The 23,102-nt window shown below is 46.0% G+C and overlaps 1 long non-coding RNA gene across 1 annotated transcript; it reads right to left on the bottom strand.

The window, feature by feature from the left end:
* Positions 1 to 3,151: 3,151 nt before the first annotated feature.
* Positions 3,152 to 4,297, bottom strand: LOC113831410. The gene is made up of 2 exons (XR_004771223.1): positions 4,247 to 4,297; positions 3,152 to 3,539 (listed from the first exon to the last, which is right to left on the bottom strand). It is a non-coding gene; the product is annotated as an uncharacterized LOC113831410 (long non-coding RNA).
* Positions 4,298 to 23,102: the final 18,805 nt, after the last annotated feature.

The following is a 23,102-nucleotide window of genomic DNA, read 5'->3' as shown; positions in this document are numbered from 1 at the left end:
TATTATACTTCATGGAGCATCATGTTTTCTATGAACAGTTCTTGCATGCTGCTGCAAATAACAGCATTTCTTGCTTTGTAATGGCTGATACTATTGTGTTATGTACACATGCCACAATTTGTTTCTCCACCCATCTACTGATGGATACTCAGGCTAATGCCACTCCTTGGCTACTATGAATAATGCTTCGCTGTTAGCACACCGGGCATTGTGTATCATGATGTCACGAAGACTTTCAATGTTTATTTACGTGTATACATCGGTGCCTGCACTAGCTGGTTACGTACCGTGTGAGTTCCGGTGCCCGTGGAAGTCAGAAGAGGGCATCAAACACCAGAACTGGAGTTAAAAGCAGTTGTGAGACTCCCAGTGTGGGTTCTGAGAGCCAAACTAGGGTCCTCTCAAGAGTAGGAAATGGCCAGGCGTTGGTGGCGCACGCCTTTAATCCCAGCACAAGGGAGGCAGAGGCAGGCAGATCTCTGTGAGTTCGAGGCCAGCCTGGTCTACAGAGTGAGTGCCAGGATAGGCTCCAAAGCTACACAGAAAAACCCTGTCTCAAAAAAAAAAAAAAAGAGTAGGAAATGCCCTTAACCCCTGGGCCACCACTCCCCACCCTTGCTGAACACAGTGTGTTTTAGTAAATTGTCTCCGTTCCCCTCACCACCCCACCCTGTTATGATAGGTTGATTATCTTGACTTCATCATTCCACACCAGCACAATTGTGCTGCACACACTGACCAGAATGACATCTGATGTCTCTAATATGCTAAAAGCAGTCGGACTGCAACAGCTCAAATGAACTAAAAAAAAAAATAAAGGAAAATAACCACTTCAATGACTTAGCTAAAATAATTGTAAAAACTTTCTGCACGTCCTTTATGTGTTGTGTGGGGTCACGGGGGATGAGTGGAATGGGGGTTCTGGTTTGAGAAGGGGCTGAGGAAATGGCTCAGTGCTTGCTGCTCTTGCAGATCTGAGTTCACTTCCCAGAACCCACATAGGATGCCTAACAATCACCTAAACTCCAGCTTTAGGGGGAATGGGACCCCTTCTGGCTTCTGTAGACACTCATGTCCACAAACCCACACACCTACACACACGCACACACTTAGGAATATTTATTTATTTTGGTTTCTCAAGACAGGGTTTCTCTGTGTCTCTTTGGAGCCTATCCTGGCACTCGCTCAGAGACCAGGCTGGCCTCGAACTCAGAGATCCACCTGCCTCTGCCTCCCGAGTGCTGGGATTAAAGGCGTGTGCCACCAACGCCCGGCTCACACTTAGGAATAAAGTAAAAACTAGACTGATTTATAATAATGAAGCCATTTGGGCTGAGGGCACAGCTTAGTGGTAGCACGCAAGCCTAGCCTACAGGAAGCCCCACGTTTGATCCCAGCATCTCAGAAAACCAGGCATGGCAGGGCAGACCTGTCATCCCAGCACTTGGCTGGTAGAAGGAAGGAGGTCGGAAGAAGTTCAAGCCAGCCTGCTCTAAATGGACAGGTGGTCAAACCTCCCTCAACCTTTATTATTCATCATTGGCTGATTATGTGTGGGTGTGTCCATGCCATTGCGCACATGGAGGTCAGAAGTTAACTTGACGGGAGTCATTTCTCTCCTTCCACTGTGTGAGTCCTGGAGAGGGAGTTGAGATCAGGTGGTGAGCCCTTTGACCCATTAAGCATCTTGCTGGCCCAGACACCGCTGCTCAAAAGATAATTGCTAGTAGATTGGTGCCTCGCCCGGTCATCACCAGAGAGGTTTCCTCTGGCTGCTGATGGGAGAGAATGAAGAGAACTCAACAAAATATTAAACAGAAACAGAGAGCTCATATTGGAGATCTCCATGGGATCCCTCCCCACAGAGCTCCGGTGACCCTGTGGGAAAGGGGGAGGAAGAATTGTAGGAGCCAGAGGGTCAAGGATACCAGGAGAACGGAATCAATTAAGCAGGGCTCCTAGGGGCTCACAGAGACTGAAGCAGCCAACACAGAGCCTGATGGGTCTTTGCTAGGTCCTCTGCACATATGCTGTGGTTGTCAGCTTGCTGTTTTTGCAGGGCTCCTAGCAGTAGGACTTGGGGTATCTTTGACTCTTTTGCCAGCCCTTGGGACCCCTTCCTCCTACTGGATTGCCTAGTCCAGCCTTGATAAGGTTATGTGCCAGGTCTTGCTGTAACTTGGTCTGCCATGTTAGGTTGCTCTTCCCGGGAGACCTGCTCTTTTCTGAAGGGACACAGAAGAGGAGTGGGTCTAGGGGAGCGAGAAGGGGGACTGAGAGGAGAGGAAGGAGGGGGAAACGGCAGCCAGGGTGAGAGAAGAATTGAAAAACAAAGGAAGAGAGAAAAATAATGCTACATCATTTTTACGGTGGTGGTTCACAATCCAGGATCAAACTTGGTGCCTGCCAAGAGACATTACCATACCAGTGGATCTTATCTGTACGCTTTCTTTACCTGTACATCAGTATGTAGGAAGGGTCCTCAAAAAAATAGAACTACTGTATGATACAGCTGCACTATTTCCCAGGACGCACCCCTGCCTGTGACCCTGGTCCTCAGGAGGCTGAGGCAGGAGGAGGATGAGTTTGAGGCCAGCAGGCACTTTAACCCTCCCGAGGCATCTCTGCAGCCCCTCGATGGAATCCAGCTGCCCTCAGCGTGGATGCACAGGTGTCCAGCTGTTTGTTAATAGCTCGGGTCAGACCCCACACAGTTACACCTCACCAGTGTTGAAGCCCCCAGTCTCTGGGCATCTCCGCCTCTGATTGTGTGACTCTGTGTCCCTGTGTCTTTATGGGTATGTCTCTCTGTGTGACGTGCCTCTGCCTGTCTGTGTCTTCTGCTTTTCTGTCTTTCTCCCCGGGGGGCCTTTGTCTCCCCGTCTCTGCCTCCTCGTTTGTCTGTCATTGTATGGTGCCACTTTACATGACTTCCCATATTTTTTTTTTGTTGTTCTATATGTCTCTTTATCTCTGTCCCTTTATCTCTCTGCCTGTGTAGCCCTATTTCCACCTCATTGTCTCTTTGTCCTTCTTAAACCCGATGGTGTCACTTCCCTTGGAAATTTCCTACGGCAACCAACGTTTACACAAGGAACAGTTTTCTTTCCTCTGAATAGTGCGTGTGCTGGTCAATAACACTTGTCCACGCTGCATCGCTGGTGTATTTAATTTAGTTCTCCCCAGCATCCCAGCAGGTGAAACAGATTTCCCAACCCTCCTAACCACCCGGTCCCACTTAAGAATCTGATGTGCTCATGAATGTACCAATAGTCCCTAACCCGGGAGGGGGCTGTGGAGGCGAAGCCCACACCAAGCTCCTGAACAAACTAGCCTGTTCCACACAAAGAAGGGCCTGCAAAACAGCAGCTGCTTCCCATTTAACTTAGAAAGCGTGAGTCCGGAAGGTCTCTGGAGGCCTCCCTGGCATCTTGTGACAGTTAGAGTTCCAGTCTTGCATGATCTCCAGCCGGCCATCCTCTGCGACTGGGCCCTTCAGTCTTGTGTACATGTCCAGTGCGGCATTCGGTTTCTTCTTCCTGGGAAGGCAAAGAACAAGGCTTGGTGTCTCACATGGAAGATTCCTTTGCAGGGGGAGCTGGAGGAGCGGAGGGAGGGGAAACTCGGATTGGAATGTAAACAATAAATTAATAAAAAAAATTGTAAAAAAAAAATAAAAGATTCCTTTGCAATCCCAGAAAAGCCAGGAAAACTCTAGCACACCAAGTTGCTATCTAGGAGACCAGCTAGGATTAAACAAAGAGCAATCTGGCTGTGACTTGGCACTTGTAGTGGTCTTTAATCCTAGCAAGCCCAGGAGGCAGAGACTGGAGGAGATCTATGAGTCTGAGGCCACCCGGGTCTACATTATGAAGCCATGTAAAGAAGCAACATTCTGGCCTGGATTCCTGGGCTGTGACTCACCAACTTGGGACACACAGAAAGCAATGCCCCAACCATTCCCCTCATAGCCTAGGGACTGCCATTCACATCCTGGTGGACTAGTGTTACAATAAATCTTTCCACCAAAAGCTGCCAGAGCCCCACCGCCACGTGTGAGCTTTACGCCAGCTGCCTGCCCGAGTTAGGCCCCAATGAATACACAGAAACTTGTATTAGGTTCAAAGCTGCGTGGCCAATGACTAGGATTTCTCATCTGTTAGCTCAGTCTTAACTATCATAAACCTATATGTTTTATAAGACTTATCGGGCGCCTTATTGGCGTCCCTCCTTGCCGGTGGCTCACATTGTGCCACTGGAGCAGGATCGGAGGGGGGGAAAAGAGGGGCCCTTCCTGTTTCCTCCCTTAGATATGAGTCTCCTTGCTGTGTCACTTCCTGCCTGGATCACCACTTCTCTACTACATTTCCCAGAATCCTCTTTGACTCCTAGTCCCGTCTAACTTGCTGTCTCATTGGCCAAACAGTATTTTATTCAACAATCAGTAAGATAAACATATACAGTACATTCCCTATAGGTCTGACCTGAGTGTCCAGCAGAACAAAGCAGGGGTATGGGTTTTACGCTGAAAGGTAGGAAGGTCTGCTGCCTTCTGGCTCTTGGCCTAAGCGTGTCTCTATATGGGGGGTCTCTGTCTCTTTTCTACCTCCGTATCTGTGTGTCTGTCTCTGTCTCCCCGTGTGTCTCTCTGTGAATGGCTCTGCATCTCTGTGTCTGTATGTCTGTCAGTAAATGGCTCTGTGTGTGTCTCTCTCTGTCTCTGCATTATGTGTCATGATGTCTGTCCCCTGTCTCTCTGTGTCACCGTGTAGGTGTCTCTGTCTGTCTCCCGGCCTCTCTTTTTTCTGCTTGTTCTGTTTTATGTGATGCTGTTCAGCTCTCTTCGTTTCTCTGCATCTGTTTCTGTCCCGTCTATTTCTGTCTATGTGGACCTTTGAGAGTCTACCCATGTCTCTGTCTGTCCCGTGTTTCTGTGCATATCTACACAGCCTCTCTCTGTCTCTGTGTCTCCATGTGACTCCATTTCCCCGCCCCCCCAAGTATCTCAGTGTCCCTTTCTCTCTGACTCTTGGTGTGTGTCTGTCTTCCAGTGTCTTAGCATCTCTGCCTCCATGTGTCTCTGCTAAATGTGTCTGTCTCTGTGTCTCTTTGCATTTTTGCATTTCTCTCTGTGTGTCTATTTCTGCCTCTGTTTTTCTCTCTTAGTATCCCTCTCTCTCTTTCTCTGCATGTCTCTCTGTATCTGTTTCCATGTGTCTGTCTCGCCGTGTTCCTTGGCATCTCTCTTGTCATGCATTCTGGAAGAAACTAGCTAATGTCACAAGCAACCCTCTGAAGAACAATACAGGCCACATGTGAACAGCAGCGTCCTGGCTCCCATCACGACCCAGCCAACGGCCTCACTGGCAACATGGTGAGAGACCATGGTCTGAATGGCTGGCCAGACGGCTCCTGTAGTTCTTCCCATCAGAAAGTCCGCTCCCTGCTTTAGGTGATCACATGTTGAGGTGATTTGCAACATAGTGTGGGCGCTGAATACACCGGGCACAATGACACCTGCGCCCATAGCCAACCCTGGGTGACAACATGACAGTGCTCAGTGTCTCAAATACACATTCACCCAAATATTCCTGAAATCTCATGGGTGAAGAACCCACCCAAAGTCTAAAGGCAGATAAGATTATTCCCAGTCACACGACCACTAAGCAGTATAAATAATAATAACTATTATAATTATTAATAATAATAAGTCTACAACTTGGAAAGGATTGAAGGAGAAGGGCATGTTGGTACATGTCATAAAACCCTGGCACTCAGATGCTTGAGGCAGGAGCATGATGAGTTTGAAGCCAGTCAGGGAGGGCTAAATAGAAACAAAAGGAACAAAACCAGAAAATAAAAGGAAGAAAACAGGATAAAAAGCAAGAATGTAGCATCAGGAGGACACAGATCCCTTTCCCACAGACAGGAGGCTAGTCCAAAGGGCACATGAAGGGGACTGGGAGTCCCCAGGAACCAGTCAGATTTCCGGCCACACCCATGGTAGCATCTCACTCTCCACAAGGAGATTTTGTGTTGTGTTTATGCTCGGGAAGCCTACTGAGGCCTGTAAGATATAGCGCTTTACAGTCTTTTGTTTGGAGAGCTCATTAAAGAACAGCAGATAAACAGGAGGCCTGATGCCCTGCTTCCTTTAGCTGGCAGTCCAGGTGCTCTCAGTTCATCCTGGGATTGGGAATCGGCCTCGTGTCTGACCTGACATCAGAACAGGAGGATACAAGGACCCCTGGGTGTACACTAGATGAGGCTCTGTGTTCTGAACTCATAGGATAGGGGATTTAGGGAGACAGCCATACTAGATACCAGAAGACACCTCCCCAGAGAACCCAGCCACGAATGAATTCAGGGAAAGGAGATTCGGACTGCATTAAACACTATTGTGTGGCGAATTGGCATACCAGTCTTTTGCGTTTTAAGGTAAAAAAAAAAAAATACCAAACCTCTTCTCAGCTGCTATGGAGTCTCCAGTACTCTTCTTAGGAAACAAGGTTCTCATAGAAACTTACAGAATGACATCTGTCGCCTGCCTATGGTACGAGAATGCTAGGCTCAAGGTCAGTATGCCACTGATTCCAATGACATTCTTGCTCAGGTCCAGGTATGTCAGCGTCCTGTGGCTACGGACCATGGAGGCCATAGCGTGGCAAGATTTGAAGGTGAAGCCGCAATGTTCCAGCCTGTGGGACAGAAACAGACAGAAGGGGAGTTGCCCCACTCACCATCTGAGGACCCAGCTCACACAGAGTGCACAGCCCCAGATCACACAACAGCTGAGGCACTTTTCAAGCCTCTGGCAAGCTTCAAGCTCAGCGAGAATTCTAGCCTCCATGGGAAGAAAGTAGCAGGGGCTGGAGAATTCATTCCGCTCTAGAGAAGGGGCTGGAGAGATGGCTCAGAGGTTAAGAGCACCGGCTGCTCTTCCAGAGGTCCTGAGTTCAATTCCCAGCAACCACATGGTGGCTCACAACCATCCGTTATGAGATCTGGTGCCCTCTTCTGGTGTGCAGATAGAAACGGAAGCAGAATGTTGTATACATTATAAATAAATAAAACCTTAAAAAAAAACTCTAGAGAAAATTGCTGTGTTAGAAATAATTCGTCAGCATGTAAAAGTGGTGCTTATGGCTGTTTGCTACATTCCCTCCTGAAGGGAGGAGGAGGGAGGCTCACAAAGCCAGGTAAGAAACGGAAACTTGCAAGGCCCAGAAAGTTCCCCAAACTTACAAGACTCACAAGGTCCCTCCCTCTGCTTGCTATAAGCGGTAATAACTGCTGAGGAGACTCTCCAGTGGGGCTGCCTACGACTTGTGTGTGAGGCTCTAGAGAAGCAGCCTTTAGGAGTGGCCAGCAATTCTGGGTAGCCACCAGCATGTACATTGCTAACCACTTTCTAGGTAAAAACCATGTTTTCAGAATGACTGCTCTGGAGCTCCCAGACTCCTGAGCGGAAGAAACAATCTGGAAGAGCACCCTGAGAGAACGTAAGGTAGAAGAACCCTGGCCTCAGAGGAGAAAATGGGGGAGACTCACTCCAGAATCGACACGTTGCAGTCAGCATCTGCCAGAGCATTACAGAGTAGGGTGACGCCATTGTCCATCAGCCCATTGTAACTCAGGTCCAGACTTCTCAGGCTTTTATTGTTCTTGAGAGCTGATGCCATGTATCCACAGCAAACTGAAGTCAAAGAACACTGCCTCAGCCTGTGAGGAAGCAACCAGAACGCTATTGGACGGCACTTACTGCTTCCATGTTTTTGCCAAATACGGTGCATTATTTATTTATTTATTTATTTATTTATTTATTTATTTATTTATGGTTTTTCAAGACAGGGTTTCTCTGTGTAGCTTTGGAGCCTATCCTGGCACTCGCTCTGGAGACCAGGCTGGCCTCGAACTCACAGGGATCCTCCTGCCTCTGCTTCCCCCGAGTGCTGGGATTAAAAGGCGTGCGCCACCAACACCCAGCTTGGCATCTTTATTAAGCTCTCAGAGAACATGGTGGGTGGGGGGAGGAAGGAAGGACTGAAAGATGGGGCGCAGAGCTGTGGGATGTTGCCTTGTGGCCATGACGTAACCATTGCGTTCACTGACTCACGGCTGCTATGGTTGCCTGCGTAAGACCTGCACAAGAGCAAGTTAAAAATGCAGCATACATTGGGGAGGGGCTAACAAGTCCCCGTCCCTAACCGAAATGCTAGTGCTAGTTGATGGCAGCTAGGAGAGGGAGAGTCATTTTTGTTTGGGTGTGTGGTCATCAGTAGGTTTCCAGTGCTCTAATGGCCACACACTCGTGTTGCTTGTAGGTAGCACTAATTGGATGTGGTGGTGGTGGTGGTGGTGGTGGTGGTGTGTGTGTGTGTGTGTGTGTGTGTGTGTGTGTGTGTGTGTGTTGATGATATAATGTGATGTAGAGAGGTCAAAGGTCAGTTTGAAGGCATGGTTATCTCCTTGACAGGAGTTGGCTATCTCCTTCAACCACATTGGTCCCTGGGCTCAAACTCTGGTTGTCAAGCTTGCCATCTCGCCAGCTGAGTTGTGAGGTTTTATTGCCCTATTTCCTGTCAGCTCTGTGGTTCCCACCCACAGACTCAAAGTGTCCAGCTGCCTCATGCTCCTGCCGCTATGCCTTTCCCATCAGGACAGAATGAATAGTCCCCCTCAAACCATGAGCCACAAGGAACCGTTTTTTCACGCAAGGAACTTCTTGTTGGGTATTTGGACACACCAAGGGAAAAAATGACTAACATGGACTCTGAGGAAAGTTGTCTAAAGACTGCCTGCTAGTGCAAGCTAAGTGGTCAGCAGAGAATCATTTAGAATGCATTCTGGGCCAGGTGGTGGTGGCGCTCGCTTTTAATCCCAGCACTCAGGAGTGAGAGGCAGGCGGATCTTGTGGAGTCTGGTCTATAAAGTGAGTTATAGGATAGACATAGAAACAACCCTGTGTCAAAAAACACAGACAGACAGACAGACAGACAGACAGAGACAGAGAAACAGACAGAGAGAGAGAGACAGAGAGAGACAAAGAGAGAGAATAAATGTATGCTTATATCCCCCCTCATTCTCTCTACTTTCATACAGTCCAGGACCCAAGCCAAGGGAATGGTGACACCCACTTTTCAGCCTGAATCTTTCCAATAAACACATTCAAGGCAATTGCCCACAGGCATGCTTAAAGGTCCACTCTCTGATCGAGACAGTCACTCAATGAGAGTCTCTTCTCAGCTGCCTCTGTATTATAAAAAAAAAAACAAAAACACAACCCTAAACCGCCACCATATTTATCCTATTTCATAAGTGAGTCCGGAATAGTCTCCTGGTCTCTCCCTCTCCACCACAGAGTCCCAGGAGGAAAATACTTGTAGACGTACACCAGTCTCTGCAAAGGACACAATAAATATTCCAAAATACTCAAGATTTGCCTCAACCCTTCATCCTTCAGGTTGTTCTGTGCCAGGCTCAGGTGGGTCAGCCTCCTACTGTGCGTGAGAGAGAAGGCAATTGCTTCGCAGGAGGCCTCAGTAAGGTTACAGTTTTCCAGCCTGTGAAGAGAAACACACAGACAAGTAAGGGACAGTTTGCATTCGTGCAAGTATGTATGTACACACACACACACACACACACACACACACACACACCCAGGCCAAAGTTTCCCTCCCTCCTCTCCTCCCAGTCCCCCCGAATCAACTCCTCCATTTCTGTTTAGGAAAGGACAGGTCTCCCATGAGTATCAGAAAAACATGGCGTATCAAGTTGCAGTAAGACTAAGCACCTCCCCCTGTATTAAGGCTGAGCAAGGTGAACCAGTATGAGGAGGAGTAGGGTCCCAAAAGCCAGTAATTTGGAGATAGCCCCTATTCCCTGTAGGGGAAGCTGTAGCCACGCCTTCTTAGGGGCTGGGTACAGGAGTACCTGAGGGCTTGTGAGGGCGTGGTCAGAGTGAGTAGGGGGACTGCGTTTTGGTTTCGGTTTCTCTTTGCTTCTTGCTGTACAGACTACCACCGGCTGGCTGGTTCGCTCTGTAAGTAAGGCTTTTCCCTATTAAATACCCTTATATTTCTACCTGACTCCGTATTGGTAATTTACTACTATATCTGGTGTCAGAAGTGGGATACGAACCCACGCCTCCATGCTGTACAGAAACTAGGTACAAATGATGGACCTTCAGAGGAGCCAAAGGCCCTGCCATTGAAGTGGCTTACAGATGAACCAGTTTGGGTAGGACAATGGCCTATGACCTCTGAGAAGCTAGAGGCTTTAGAAAAGTTAGTACAGGAACAGCTAGATGCTGGACACACAGAGGAATTTACCAGTCCTTGGAATTCTCCTGTATTTGTCATCAAAAAGAAGTCAGGTAAGTGGAGAATGCTGACAGACCTGAGAGCTATAAATAAGGTAATTCAATCAATGGGCTCTCTACAACCTGGAATGCCATTACCTTCCTTAATACCTAAAGGATGGCCTATCATAGTCATTGATCTAAAGACTGTTTTTTCACAATACCGTTACAGGAAAATGATAGAGAAAAATTTGCATTTACTGTACCAACTCTTAATAATTCACAGCCAGTTAGGAGATATCAATGGAGGGTTTTGCCACAAGGAATGCTAAATAGTCCTACTTTGTGTCAACACTTTGTACAGCAACCTTTGGGAATAATTCGGAAGAAATTTTCACAATCTCTTGTTTATCATTACATGGATGACATTCTTTTATCAGATTCTAATAAGAAAACTTTGGAACGTATGTTTGAAATGGTGAAGGAAGTTCTGCCTCGTTGGGGATTACAGATTGCACCAAAAAAGATACAAAGAGGAAATTCTATTAACTATTTAGGTTACAAGATAGACTTACAGAGAATCAGACCTCAAAAGGTACAAATTAGGAGAGATCGGTATCAAACTCTTAATTCTCTTCAGAAATTATTAGGGGAAATTTCTCAATTACAGACAATTATTGGTGTAGAAGGACATGACTTAAAGCATTTAAAAATGGCCCTTAAAGGTGATAAGGACTTAAACAGTCTGAGAATATTATCTGCTGAGGCAGAAAAAGAGTTACAATGGGTAGAAAACAGAATATTGAATACACATGTAGATCGGATAAACCTTGATTTAGACTGTATTCTGGTTATCTTGCCATCCAGAGAATACCCTTCTGGAATTCTGATACAGAGGGAAGACACTATATTGGAATGGATATTTCTGCCACATAAACAGAATAAAAAGTTAAAGACATATATAAAAAAGATTTCTGATTTGATTTTAAAGGGTAAATTAAGATTTCGCCAGCTAACTGGAAAAGATCCAGCAGAAATTATAGTACCTTTAACTAATGAAGAAATTTCCTCCTTATGGAAGGATAATGAATATTGGCAAATAGCTCTTACTGACTTTTTGGAAACAATTAGCAACAACTATCCCAAAACTGACAGAATTAAATTCATAAAAAAGACAGTCTGGATTCTTCCACGTATTGTAAGACAAACTCCCATTTCTGGAGTTCTTACCTTCTACACTGATGCCAACAAATCAGGTAAGGCAGGTTATAAAGCAGGTGAGGTAAGTAAAGTAGTTCAAAGTCCATATACATCTGTACAGAAGGCAAAATTATATACAATTCTCATGGTACTTAAGGATTTTACAGAACCTCTTAATATGGTTACTGATTCTCAGTATGCAGAGAGAGTCATGTTACATATTGAGACTACAGAATTTGTTCCTGATAATACAGAATTAACTTCTCTGTTTTTACAATTACAGGAAACTATCAGAAACAGAAGTAATCCTATGTATATTACACATATCAGATCCCATACGGGTCTGCCTGGCCCACTAGCACAAGGCAATGATGAGATTGATCGTTTATTAATTGAAAGTGTACTAAAAGCCTCAGAATTTCATAAGAAACATCATGTAAATAGCAAAGGTTTGAAAAAGGACTTCTCTATCACTTGGCAACAAGCCAAGGAGATAGTAAAAAACTGTCCTACTTGTTCCTTTTATAATCAAACTCCATTGCCAGCAGGTTGTAATCCTAAGGGCATTCGGAGAAATGAGGTTTGGCAGATGGATGTCTTTCACTTTACAGAGTTTAGAAATTTGAAATATGTACATCATACCATAGACAGATTCTCAGGGTTCCAATGGGCTACTGCTCTTAACTCTAAAAAAGCTGATTCTGTTATTATACACCTGCTAGAGGTGATGGCAGTTATGGGTATACCTGCACAAATAAAAACTGACAATGCTCCAGCATATGTCTCTACGAAATTGGAACAATTTTTCAAATATTATAACATAAAGCATGTTACTGGTATACCACACAATCCTACAGGACAAACAGTGGTTGAGCGATCTAATAGAACACTTAAGGAGATGCTCAACAAACAAGCTTGGAAGACTAAATCCCCCAAACATAGGTTGCATAATGCTTTATTAACACTAAACTTTCTTAATGCCAATAAAAAAGGACAAACAGCTACAGAAAGACACTGGACCACGGAAAAAACTGCTGAACTCAATCAGCCAGTATACTTCAAAGATGTACTAACCTCTACATGGAAACCAGGACATGTATTACATTGGGGTAGGGGTTTTGCATTGGTTTCTACAGGAGAAGAAAAACTTTGGATACCATCAAAGTTGATCAAGATTCGACTGAAAAAGGAAAAACCTCTCGACGAGGACAACTGACAGGTATTCTACTAAGGTATATCTTATAAACTAAATAAAAACCTCCCAAAGGAAAGGGAAGTGTTTTGCTTTTATCTTCACAGGAAAACTCATCTTCAGAAGGCAAAGGACACTACATGGGTAGATACTTAAGAAGAAAAGGTAGCTATAACCATCAAATAGAAGGAATGTGCCATACGGTAAACTTTACAGCTGTCTCTCAAAAAACTCTATTTCTCTTTATTTCCTAGTCCCTATTCAATTAAACCAATGCTGGATTTAGAGATGGATTTAACTTTCCTCCTCTAAAATCCAAGCACATTATTTAACTAAGCTTTAGTGTTTCTATGTTGTATCAAAAAGCCAATTGATGTAATACAGAATAAAAGAAGAATTTGGGGACTGTCTTTGTCTTTTCTTGGATCTTTCTCTCAAGGTGTACACCCTTTCATAATTGTTATGCTCTCATGGTTGCATTCCCTAGCATGTGTACATACACAAGCAAACATTTCTCTGCTAACTGTTCATGTTTGAGTCCCACACAGCCAATGAAGACCTGCCTGACAGCAATCCCTGGACACCCTGGAAAGAAAATGGGCCACACCTCCTCGACTGCACTGGATCCAACTTGCTCCATTTCAGCTGACACTCCGGCCAGAGGTTCGGGTACTGACTTCAATCAAGTTGAGGATTTCAAGTGAGATCTTCAATCAAGTGAATCCCATCTAACATGGACTGGATACTAACATTTTCTTTCTACAGGACCTCACATGACTATCATCGTCCCATTTCAGCAGAAAGTAACTTGGAAAATGCTACGCCCCCTTTCCCCATTGTTGTCACTTAGGATAGTGTATATACCTTGTTAGGAATAGCTTCCTATTGTTTATGGTTCGGTTTGGAAGGAGGTGTTCAGGCTTAGACACCTCTTTCAGATGACTTTAGGGTTTAGTTAAAATAGATAGTTATCTTCTTATATTTTACCTTTATACTGTTAAGTTTTAATCCTCTTTTAGACTAAAAGGGGAATTGTAGGGGAAGCTGTAGCCACGCCTTCTTAGGGGCTGGCTACAGGAGTACCTGAGGGCTTGTGAGGGTGTGGTCAGAGTGAGTAGGGGGACTGCGTTTCGGTTTCGGTTTCTCTTTGCTTCTTGCTGTACAGACTACCACCGGCTGGCTGGTTCGCTCTGTAAGTAAGGCTTTTCCCTATTAAATACCCTTATATTTCTACCTGACTCCGTATTGGTAATTTCATACTATAATTCCCACTGCTAGAGGTCTCACAAGAGGACCAACTAACTACACAATGGTCACATATATGCAGAGGGCCTAGGTCAGTCCCGTACAGGCTCCCAGGTTGTGGGTTTAGTATCTGTTGAGTTCCTATGAACCCAGATTAGTTGATTCTGTGAGTTTTCTTGTGGTATCCTTGACCCCTCTGGCTCCTACAATTGACAAGGGACACACACACACACACACACACACACACACACACTTGTTTTGGTTTTTGAGACAGGGTTTCTCTGTGTAGCTTTGGAGGCTGTGCTGGAACTCGCTCTGTAGACCGGGCTGGCCTTAAACTCACAGAGATCTGCCTGCCTCTGCCTCCCGAGTGCTGGGATTAAAGGGTGTGTGCCACCACAGCCCAGCTGTGTCCTCTTTTTAACTGCTGGGATTTTGTCTCTTCCTCTCATTGAGACGGTAGCTTTTGCTGCACTCGTTGTAAAATCGGTTTAGTTTTGCTTTCTGTGTATGAGTGTCTGTCTGCATATATGCCTGTGGGCAGCACCCATGTCAGAAGCAGGCAGTGCACCCCCTAGAACTGAAGTTACGTTTGGTTGTGAACCATGTGGGTGCTGGGAACCAAACTTGGGTGTTCTGGAAGAGCAGCCAGTGCTCTCAGCTGCTGAGCCCTCTCTGTTTCACTCTCTATCACAGTGTTTCCTGACCCCATTGTTCTTTCACTCTGTTATCCCCTCTCCCACACAACTTGAGAACCCTAAGAGCTGTCGATACAGCCATGAGAAGTCTTCTGTTTCTAGGAGGAGAGAGCTCAGGTTAAAGTGCTCCAAACACACACACACACACACACACACACACACACACACACACACACACACTGAACACACACGTGCAAAAACACACAGTCACACATACACACCACACACATAAAAATAGTCAGAGAGACACTACACACACACACACACACACACACACACACACACACACACACAAAACCTAGCTGTGGAAATGAATTATAACTGTCCCTTGTTTCTGGGTGGTGGTGGCACACACCTTTAATCCCAGCACTCGGGAGGCAGAGGCCAGCCTGGTCTACAGAGCTAGTTCCAGGACAGGCTCCAAAGCCACAGAGAAACCCTGTCTGAAGAAAGAAGAAGATGAAGAAAAGAAAGAATGAATGGAAGATCCATTCCCTGCATTAGTAGGTATGGACTTTATGGATGCCACAGTGAACAGGCAGATTATTGGGCCAATGAGGGGGTTGGAAGGCTAAGGCTCTCACAGCCAAACTCGATGAGCTGAGTTAGGTTTTGGAACCAGCAGAGTGTTGTGAGAGAACTGGTTCTTGTAAGTTGTCCTCTGACCTCTACATGTGTGCCATGACATTCGTGTGCACGGGCACACACACATAGGCATGGGTGTACAGGTAGAAATAAATAATGAAAAATAAGATCACTCAGAAAAATCAAGAAGCATCGATTAAAACCATAAAGTGCCATTTGTAGTTCAACAGGTTGGCAAAACCAAAAAAAAAAAAAAAAAAAAAAAAAAACCAGAGTCAGTTGAGAATTTCAAGTCCTGGGAACTCTGCTGTGTATGTATTGCAGGTAGGACTAGAAATTGGTATAGCCAGCCACAAAGCCTGGCAGACAGAAGATGAGCCCTCTTCAACTCTGGAATTCTGCTCGTGAAATGTCCATTTATTTTTTACTTTTTTGTTTTTTCGAGACAGGGTTTTTCTGTGTAGCTTTGGAGCCTGTCCTGGCACTCGCTCTGGAGACCAGGCTGGCCTCGAACTCACAGAGATCTGCCTGCCTCTGCCTCCCGAGTGCTGGGATTAAGGAATGTCCATTTAAAGCATGCATGTGTGAATGGACTGTGTATTTACACGCACACATATACACATATCATTAAAAATAAACTATTGATCGAAAGAGGAAGCAGAGCAGATGCCACCGTCTGTGTAAAATGTAAGGTAACGAAAACCCACGTGCCATCCTGCTTAAGGACAAGTGTGTAACAGTGCTGGAGTGAAGAGAGTCCAGCCTGTTTCACTCATTGGCTGGTGGACACACCAAGCTCATTGCAATGATACACACTAGGGTATTAGGTATAAGTATATACCTGTCTGAGGGTTTCTATTGCTGTGGAGAGACACCATGAGCATGGTAACACTTACAAAGGAAAACATTTCTTTGGGGCTAGCTTACGGTTTAGAGGTGTGGTCTATTATCGTCACAGTGGGAATCATGGCGTTGTGCAGGCAGACAGGGTGCTGGAGAAGGAGCCGAGGGTTCTGCCTCTTGAGCCACAGGCAAAGTGAACTGGCTTGCGCTTCTGAGACTTCAAAGCCCAACCCCTAAGGACACAACTCTTCCAACGCCTATTTCAATGAGGCCACTTCCTAATAGTGAGGCTCCCTGGGCCTCTGGGGGGTATTTTATTCAAACCACCACAATACCCTTGAAAGATTTATTTTAGTTTTTCAATTATGCATATGTGTCTACATGGGGGTGTGTGTGCACATGAGTGCAGATGACCACGCAGGCCAGAAAAGGGCATTGGAACCCCTGGAGATGGAGTTAAAGGCTGTTTTGAACTACCCCGCATGGGTAGCTGGGTGCTGATCTTGGGGCTTCTGCTAGAGTAGTGCGTGCTCTTAACTGCTGAGCCCTAACCCTAGGTAGATTTCTATTGCTTTGACAAAATCCTATGACCAAAGCAACTTGGGGAGGGAAGGGTTTAATCTGTCTTATAATGTACAGCTCGCCATCCAGGCAAGTCAGGTCAGGAATCCAAAGCAGATACCATAGAGGGGTGCTGCTTACTGGCTTGCTCCCCATGGCTTGCCTAGTCTACTTTCTTATAGCCCCCACGACCACCTGCTCAGGGGTGGGCACAGTGGAATGGGCCTACTCACATCAATTATTAATCAAGAAAATATCCTACAGGCTTACCTATGGGCCAATCTGATGAAGGTATTTTCTCAGTTAAGATTCCCTCTTCCAGGGTCTGGAGAGATGGCTCAGAGGTTAAGAGCACGGGCTACTCCTCCAGAGGTCCTGAGTTCAATTCCTAGCAACCACATGGTGGCTCACAACCATCTATAATGAGATCTGGTGCCCTCTTCTGTCCTGCAGGCAGATGTGCAGGTAGAACATTGCACACATAATGAGTAAATAAATTAAAAAAAAAAAGACAAAAAAGAGGAAAAAATATTCTCTTATCCAGAGGAGCAATAGTATGAGCAAAGGGGTCAAGACCATGTTGGGGAAACCTACAGAATCAGTTGACCTGAGCAAGTTGGAGCTCACTGACCCCAGAGTGACAGTTGGGGAACTTGCATGAGCCCAAACTATGCCCTTTGAATGTGGGTGACTCTTTATGGGGCCACTGGCAGTGGGACTGTGCATGAACTGTCTTTTTGGAGTCCATTCCCTATGGAGAGATACCTTGCTCAGCCTAGATACAGCGGGGAGGGCCTTGGTCCTTCCACAAGTGATGTGACAGACTTTGTTGACTACCCGTGGGAGGTCTCACCCTCTCTGACGAGTGGAGTGGATGGAGGCTGGGGGGAGGGGGGAGGGTGGAACTGGAATTGGTATGTGAAATAAAAAAGAATTAAAACAAATCTAAAAAGAGGAAAACCGAAAGATTCCCTCTTCCGAGAGATGTCTAGATTTGTGTCAAGTTGTCAAGGCAACCGGCACAGATATTATACATCTTGTGTTCCCTCCCTCTGCCCTGGATGCTCCTTTACATAGCTATCCAATCGTGCCCACCATAAGACTTACCCCTGTTAAATCCGTGTACCTTCTGCCACGATGGTGAAGGATTTTCTCATGGAAACCCTGAAGCTACCAAATGATAACGGCAGGAAGAGAAGTTAAACTTACGCCAGCTCCCTGATGTAACTCATTAACAGGAAGTTCACGCAGAACATATGAAGGGCATTTTCTCTCAGTAGCAGGGTCTTCAGCTGTGTAGTCCTTTGAAGATCGCTGGTGAAATGAGCCCAGTCTGCAGGGCTGATCTCACAACGCTCCATCCTAGACACGCCAAGCACAGATGGCAATCCTTACACCTGGAGTAAATGGTGCCCTCAAAGACCCTCTCCTCTATCTCGTATTCTACTTCTTTAAATAAGGATAACGGCAGGAGTTACTTTCAGCCCCTCAGTCATACGCTCGAGGAGACTCCAACCAGCTAAGATTCCTGGAAGAAAACTCCCTAGCATGTTGGGTTTCCAGGAAGTTGTGTATGAGATTTAAAGTGCCAGCATATGTGGGTCACCCGCATGCTAGGGTGGGCTTTCAGTGGTGCAACTGGTTTTGAGTTGTCTATGCTCCTGTAGGTAGCCCCTCACTTATACAACCGTAAGTAACTCCAAGGAACTCATCGGTTCCTAAGTTGGACTTTGGAGACATCATTTCTTGCTGTGTTGTCAGTTCTGTATCTGGGGTGAGTGGACATTTATACCCAGCTCTCCAGGAATAGTGTCACAGAGCACTGGGGCCAAGGAGGAAATGGACCAAGAGCATATTATATCCTATGTGAAAATGTCCTTATTAAATCCAGTACGCTGCATAATAAATTCATGCCGGTAAGAACTTAGAAAAAGAAATTGGAGGCTGGAGAGATGACACAGTGGTGAAGAGCACGGGCTGCTCTTTCAAAGGACCTGGGTTCAGTTCCCAGCACCCACATGACCCCTCACAACCATCTGTAATGGCAGTTCCAGGAGTTCTGGTGCCCTCTTCTGGCCTCTAACGGTACTGCCTGCATGTGGGGCACATACACCAATGTCGATAAAATATCCATACACATAAAGTAAACAAGTCTAACCACTAAAAAAAAAAAATCCAAAGCAACAAAAGACCCTAAAATATGCAAAACCCCCAAAGAACGACAAAGCTAACACATGATCTATCGACCCCATTTCTGGGCATTATCCAAGGTAATTGTCATCACTTTATACTTTAAAGTTGAATAAAACTAACAGTAACTGGACGTAAGGAAGCCAGGCTGGCACAGAGTGCACGATGTGATCATTCATTTTGCAGAGACCAACCATCTAAGTGCTGTCAGTCATTCTAGCCTCTGCCCTTACCTCACAGACTGCACAAGAGAGTTGGGTGAGCTCAGCGTGATAGCCAGGACTCTCACGGCCTGGTTTCCCAGCATTGTGTGTTCTATACTCAGCTGTCGCAGATGCTTGTTTTGATTCAAAACATGGAATAAGTCGTCATTCTCCATATGGTTCACAAACTTCAAACTGGAGGATGAAACGGCATCCCGTTACTTCAGTGATCTTACGTGTAAGCCCGTGTGTGTGTGTGTGTGTGTGTGTGTGTGTGTGTGTGTGTGTGTGTGTGTGTGTGTGTGTGTGTGTGTGTGTGTGGAGGCCTGATGTTGATGCTGTCTTCCTTTTTTTTTTTTTTTTTTTTGAGATAGTTTCTCTATGTAGCCCTGGCTGTCCTGGAACTCACTCTGTAGATCAGGCTGGCCTAAAACTCAGAGATCCACCTGCATCTGCCTCCCTGAGTGCTGGGATTAAAGGTGTGTGCCACCACCACCTGGCTCCATTTTATGGATTGGTTAGACTAGCTGACCAGCAAGCCTAGTGTTGAGATTATAGGCTTGCACGGCCCTGCCTGGCTTTTAAGTGGGAGCTAGGACTCGGAATTGAGATCTTTGTGGGTGGGTAGTAAGCACTGTCCTGACTGAGCCGGCTCCCCAGCTCCTTCAGCATTCTTCCTGTGCTATGGTAGACACTCAGTACGTGGGAGGCAATAACAGCTTTGCTAACAGAAGAAAAGGCCATCAGATAGTGGCCAAGGGCTATGGCAGACCTAACGTTGTGTTTTAAGGAAGAATCAGTAGTTTGCTTATGTGATGAATGGTTACATTGCTGGCTCTTAAAAGCCCCAGAGATTGGGGGTACAGTTTAACAGCCAAAAGAACTGACTATGGGGTTAGATCTTTTTGATTAAAAAAAAGACTCTCTCTCTCTCTCTCTCTCTCTCTCTCTCTCTCTCTCTCTCTCTCTGTGTGTGTGTGTGTGTGTGTGTGTGTGTGTGTGTGTGTACATATGTGTGTGCTCACAGAGTCCAAAAGAGGGTATTGGACTCTCTGGAGCCAGGGTTACAGGCATAGTGAGTTCTAGGATGACAAAGCACTCTTTCTCTCAGAGATGGTTCTGTGGGCTCTACTGCATGGCTACACTGAACCTTCTCATCATGACGATCCATGAAAATGTAATAGTATTAGTATTAGTAGTGGTAGTATTGCTAATGTTTGCTTTTTGAGACAGGGTCTCACTCCCCTTGCTGGTCTCCAACTCACCATGCAGAACAGGCTGGCCTCAAGCCAATCGAGATCCACCTGCCTCTGCCTCCTGAATGCTGAACTACAATGTATGTTCCACCACACCCAGCTTTTATTATTGTCATCATGTATATTTGCATTCGGGTGTGTTGAGAGAGTGTGTGTGCACGCGTGTTGAGTGAGTGTGAGTTGTTGTGTTGAGTATGTGTGTGTTGAGTGTGTATGCTTGTGTGTAGAGTATTTGCATGTGGGCCTGTGTGTGTGTGTGTGTGTGTGTGTGTGTGTGTGTGTGTGTGTGTGAGTGAGTGTCTGCATGTGTGCTGAGTATGTGTGTCAATTCATTCACATGTGTTGAGTGTGTGTGTGTGCATATTGTGTATACTCTCATGCACAGAGGCCAGGAAAGGACTCCTGCTCCCTTGGTGCTGGAATGGTAAGTGGTTGTGAACTACCGGATATGGGTTCTGGGAACTAAACTTAGGGCTTCTGCAAGTTCAGTACAAACTCTTCACCACTGAGCCCCGGCTCCATCCCTCCTTATTATCTGTCCTTTTATGGGTATGGGCACATTGACACACACAGCAGTATATTGGCAGAAAACCAGTAATCCATCCTGTAATCTGCTCCCTTGGCATTCATGGAGCCAGTCATCGGCACGGCAGGAACTGCCGAGACTTCTGGCTCCCTAGTGTGTGGTTTTACTCACCCACCAGCTCAAATTCACTTTCTGAACACAGTAATTGCCCTACTGAGAGTTGAACATAGCACACCCAGAATAGTGAATGGGGGGGATAAGAAATGTGGTTTGTGTGCAACTGAATACCGTTAGCCTTGAGAAAGCGTGACACCAGTGTTGGGGAGATACCCGGTGGGCAGAGTGCTTGCTGCCCAAGTGTAAGATCCCAGCACTTGAATCAAAAGCAGGGTATTTATAATCCCAAGGTTTTAGAGAAAGAAGCAGAAGGATCTCAGTCCAGACGAACGAGTGAGCTCTATGTTCAGTAAGGGACCCTGTCTCAGAAAGAGGGAGGGCGTTGGTGGCGCCTGCCTTTAACCCCAGCACTCGGGAAGCAGAGGCAGGTGGGTCTCTGTGAGTTTGAGACCAGCCTGGTCTACAAGAGCGAGTTCCAGGACAGCCTCCAAAGCCACAGAGAAACCCTGTCTTGAAAAAAAAAAAAAAAAAGAGGGAGGGAACAATTAAAATACCCAACATTGACCTCTGGCCTTCACACACAAACACACACACACACACCTACACATACAACAAAAGAAAATACAGATGAAAATGCCATAAAGAAACCCATTACAAACATAAAGCATTTCGAGCCACTAAAAACAATGCAATTGTTTGAAATAAAATAGTTTGCTGTGTGCACATGGGGTGTGAAAAGGAAGAAGGAAGTTAAACGGAATCAGATGTTTCCACTGACTTCCTCCCAGGCAGGAAGTGGTCACTGTTGTCTGGGGTATACTCGTTTTTGCTACATGTTGGGATGTGAATTTGAAACCACGTAGGTTCGCGTGCTTGAAGACTTGGACTGCGGTTTTGGTACCCTTTGGGAAGGTCATGGAACCTTTAGGAGGTGGAGCCTCACTGGAGGAAGCCTGTCACTGGGGGCGGGGTTTAAGGTTTCATAGCTCAGACTCACTTCTTGTTCTCTGTGTTCTCCTGTGTGTCCCCGTGAGCATGGTTGAAATGGGAACAGCCACCTTCCTGCTCCTATTACTGCATGGGTGTCGCCATGCCAACCCCAGCATGGTGGGCTCCTTCTCTTTGGAACTGTGAGCTGAAATAAGCCCTTTCCCCCTTCACTGGCTTCTTGTCAGTGTATTTTAGTAACAGACAAGTAAGCAAACACAGAGAACGGTACTCACTGTAGACTTGGCAGTTTACACTGGGGTTGCTTCAGGGCCATGGTGAGCATCTTCATGAATGGGACCTCCGGGATGGCGTTGGTCACAGTCAGAGCTTCCAAATCTTCAGCTGTTTTTAACACAGAACAGATATCTTGCCACCAGGTGAAAAGAATCTCATAATCTTTCATTCTAAGTGAAAAGAAGATTTTTTTTTTTAAAGGGTAGGGCCCAAGATTGACATTAAACGCAAGGAAATTTTGAGTTAAAGGTTGAATCAGTAGCCTGAGAACCTGCAGGCCACTCCAGCCAGGGAAGCCGATAGTCTTAACTGTTGGCTTTCACCTCCCCTGAAGCTCCCTCCCAAACCAGTTCCGCGGTCTTATGCCCAGCTCTATAGCTGACACCTGCTCAGACCTCCCCTTCCCAATTCCGAGTGGATCACACAGACCTTCTTCCAAGCTCCCTTCTTCCACCCCAGCAGGCATGCTCAGGGCACCCACAGGCCACTCTGGCCAGCTAAGCTGGCAGGCTAACTAAAATCTGGGGTAGCACCAATTCTGCCATGACATCTTACTCTCTGTCCCCATTTCCAGGGGACTAAGCAGATCCTGATGGATGGAACACCCGATTCCTCCCTGCTGTGGATCCTCTCATGCTGCCTAGGCTAATCCCATTATTAAGCATCAGTTCCTGGTAATGACACCTAGAAATATATTCTATCTGGGACCCTCCCCCCAGTGGCCACAAATATCCCAGAAGAATTTTCTACCAAGCAAAACACAGCCACCACAAATTCCTAAGAATCAGAGATGGCACCGGAAACCAGGAACAAAACACCCACCCAACACAGACAAGAGCAGATAGCAGCACCTAGAGTTACAGTCTTCTTAACCCCAGATGCCTATTTGCCAGCAAGAAAACACAACTAGTAACAACCAAGACAGTATGTCTTCACAAGAGCCCAGCAATCATAGCACAGCA

The sequence above is a fragment of the Cricetulus griseus genome, chromosome 9 (genome assembly GCF_003668045.3).
Source record: "Cricetulus griseus strain 17A/GY chromosome 9, alternate assembly CriGri-PICRH-1.0, whole genome shotgun sequence".
Taxonomy (NCBI): Eukaryota; Metazoa; Chordata; class Mammalia; order Rodentia; family Cricetidae; genus Cricetulus; species Cricetulus griseus.
Note: the sequence above shows the minus strand (reverse complement) of the source record. Positions and strands in the feature narration are given on the sequence as shown.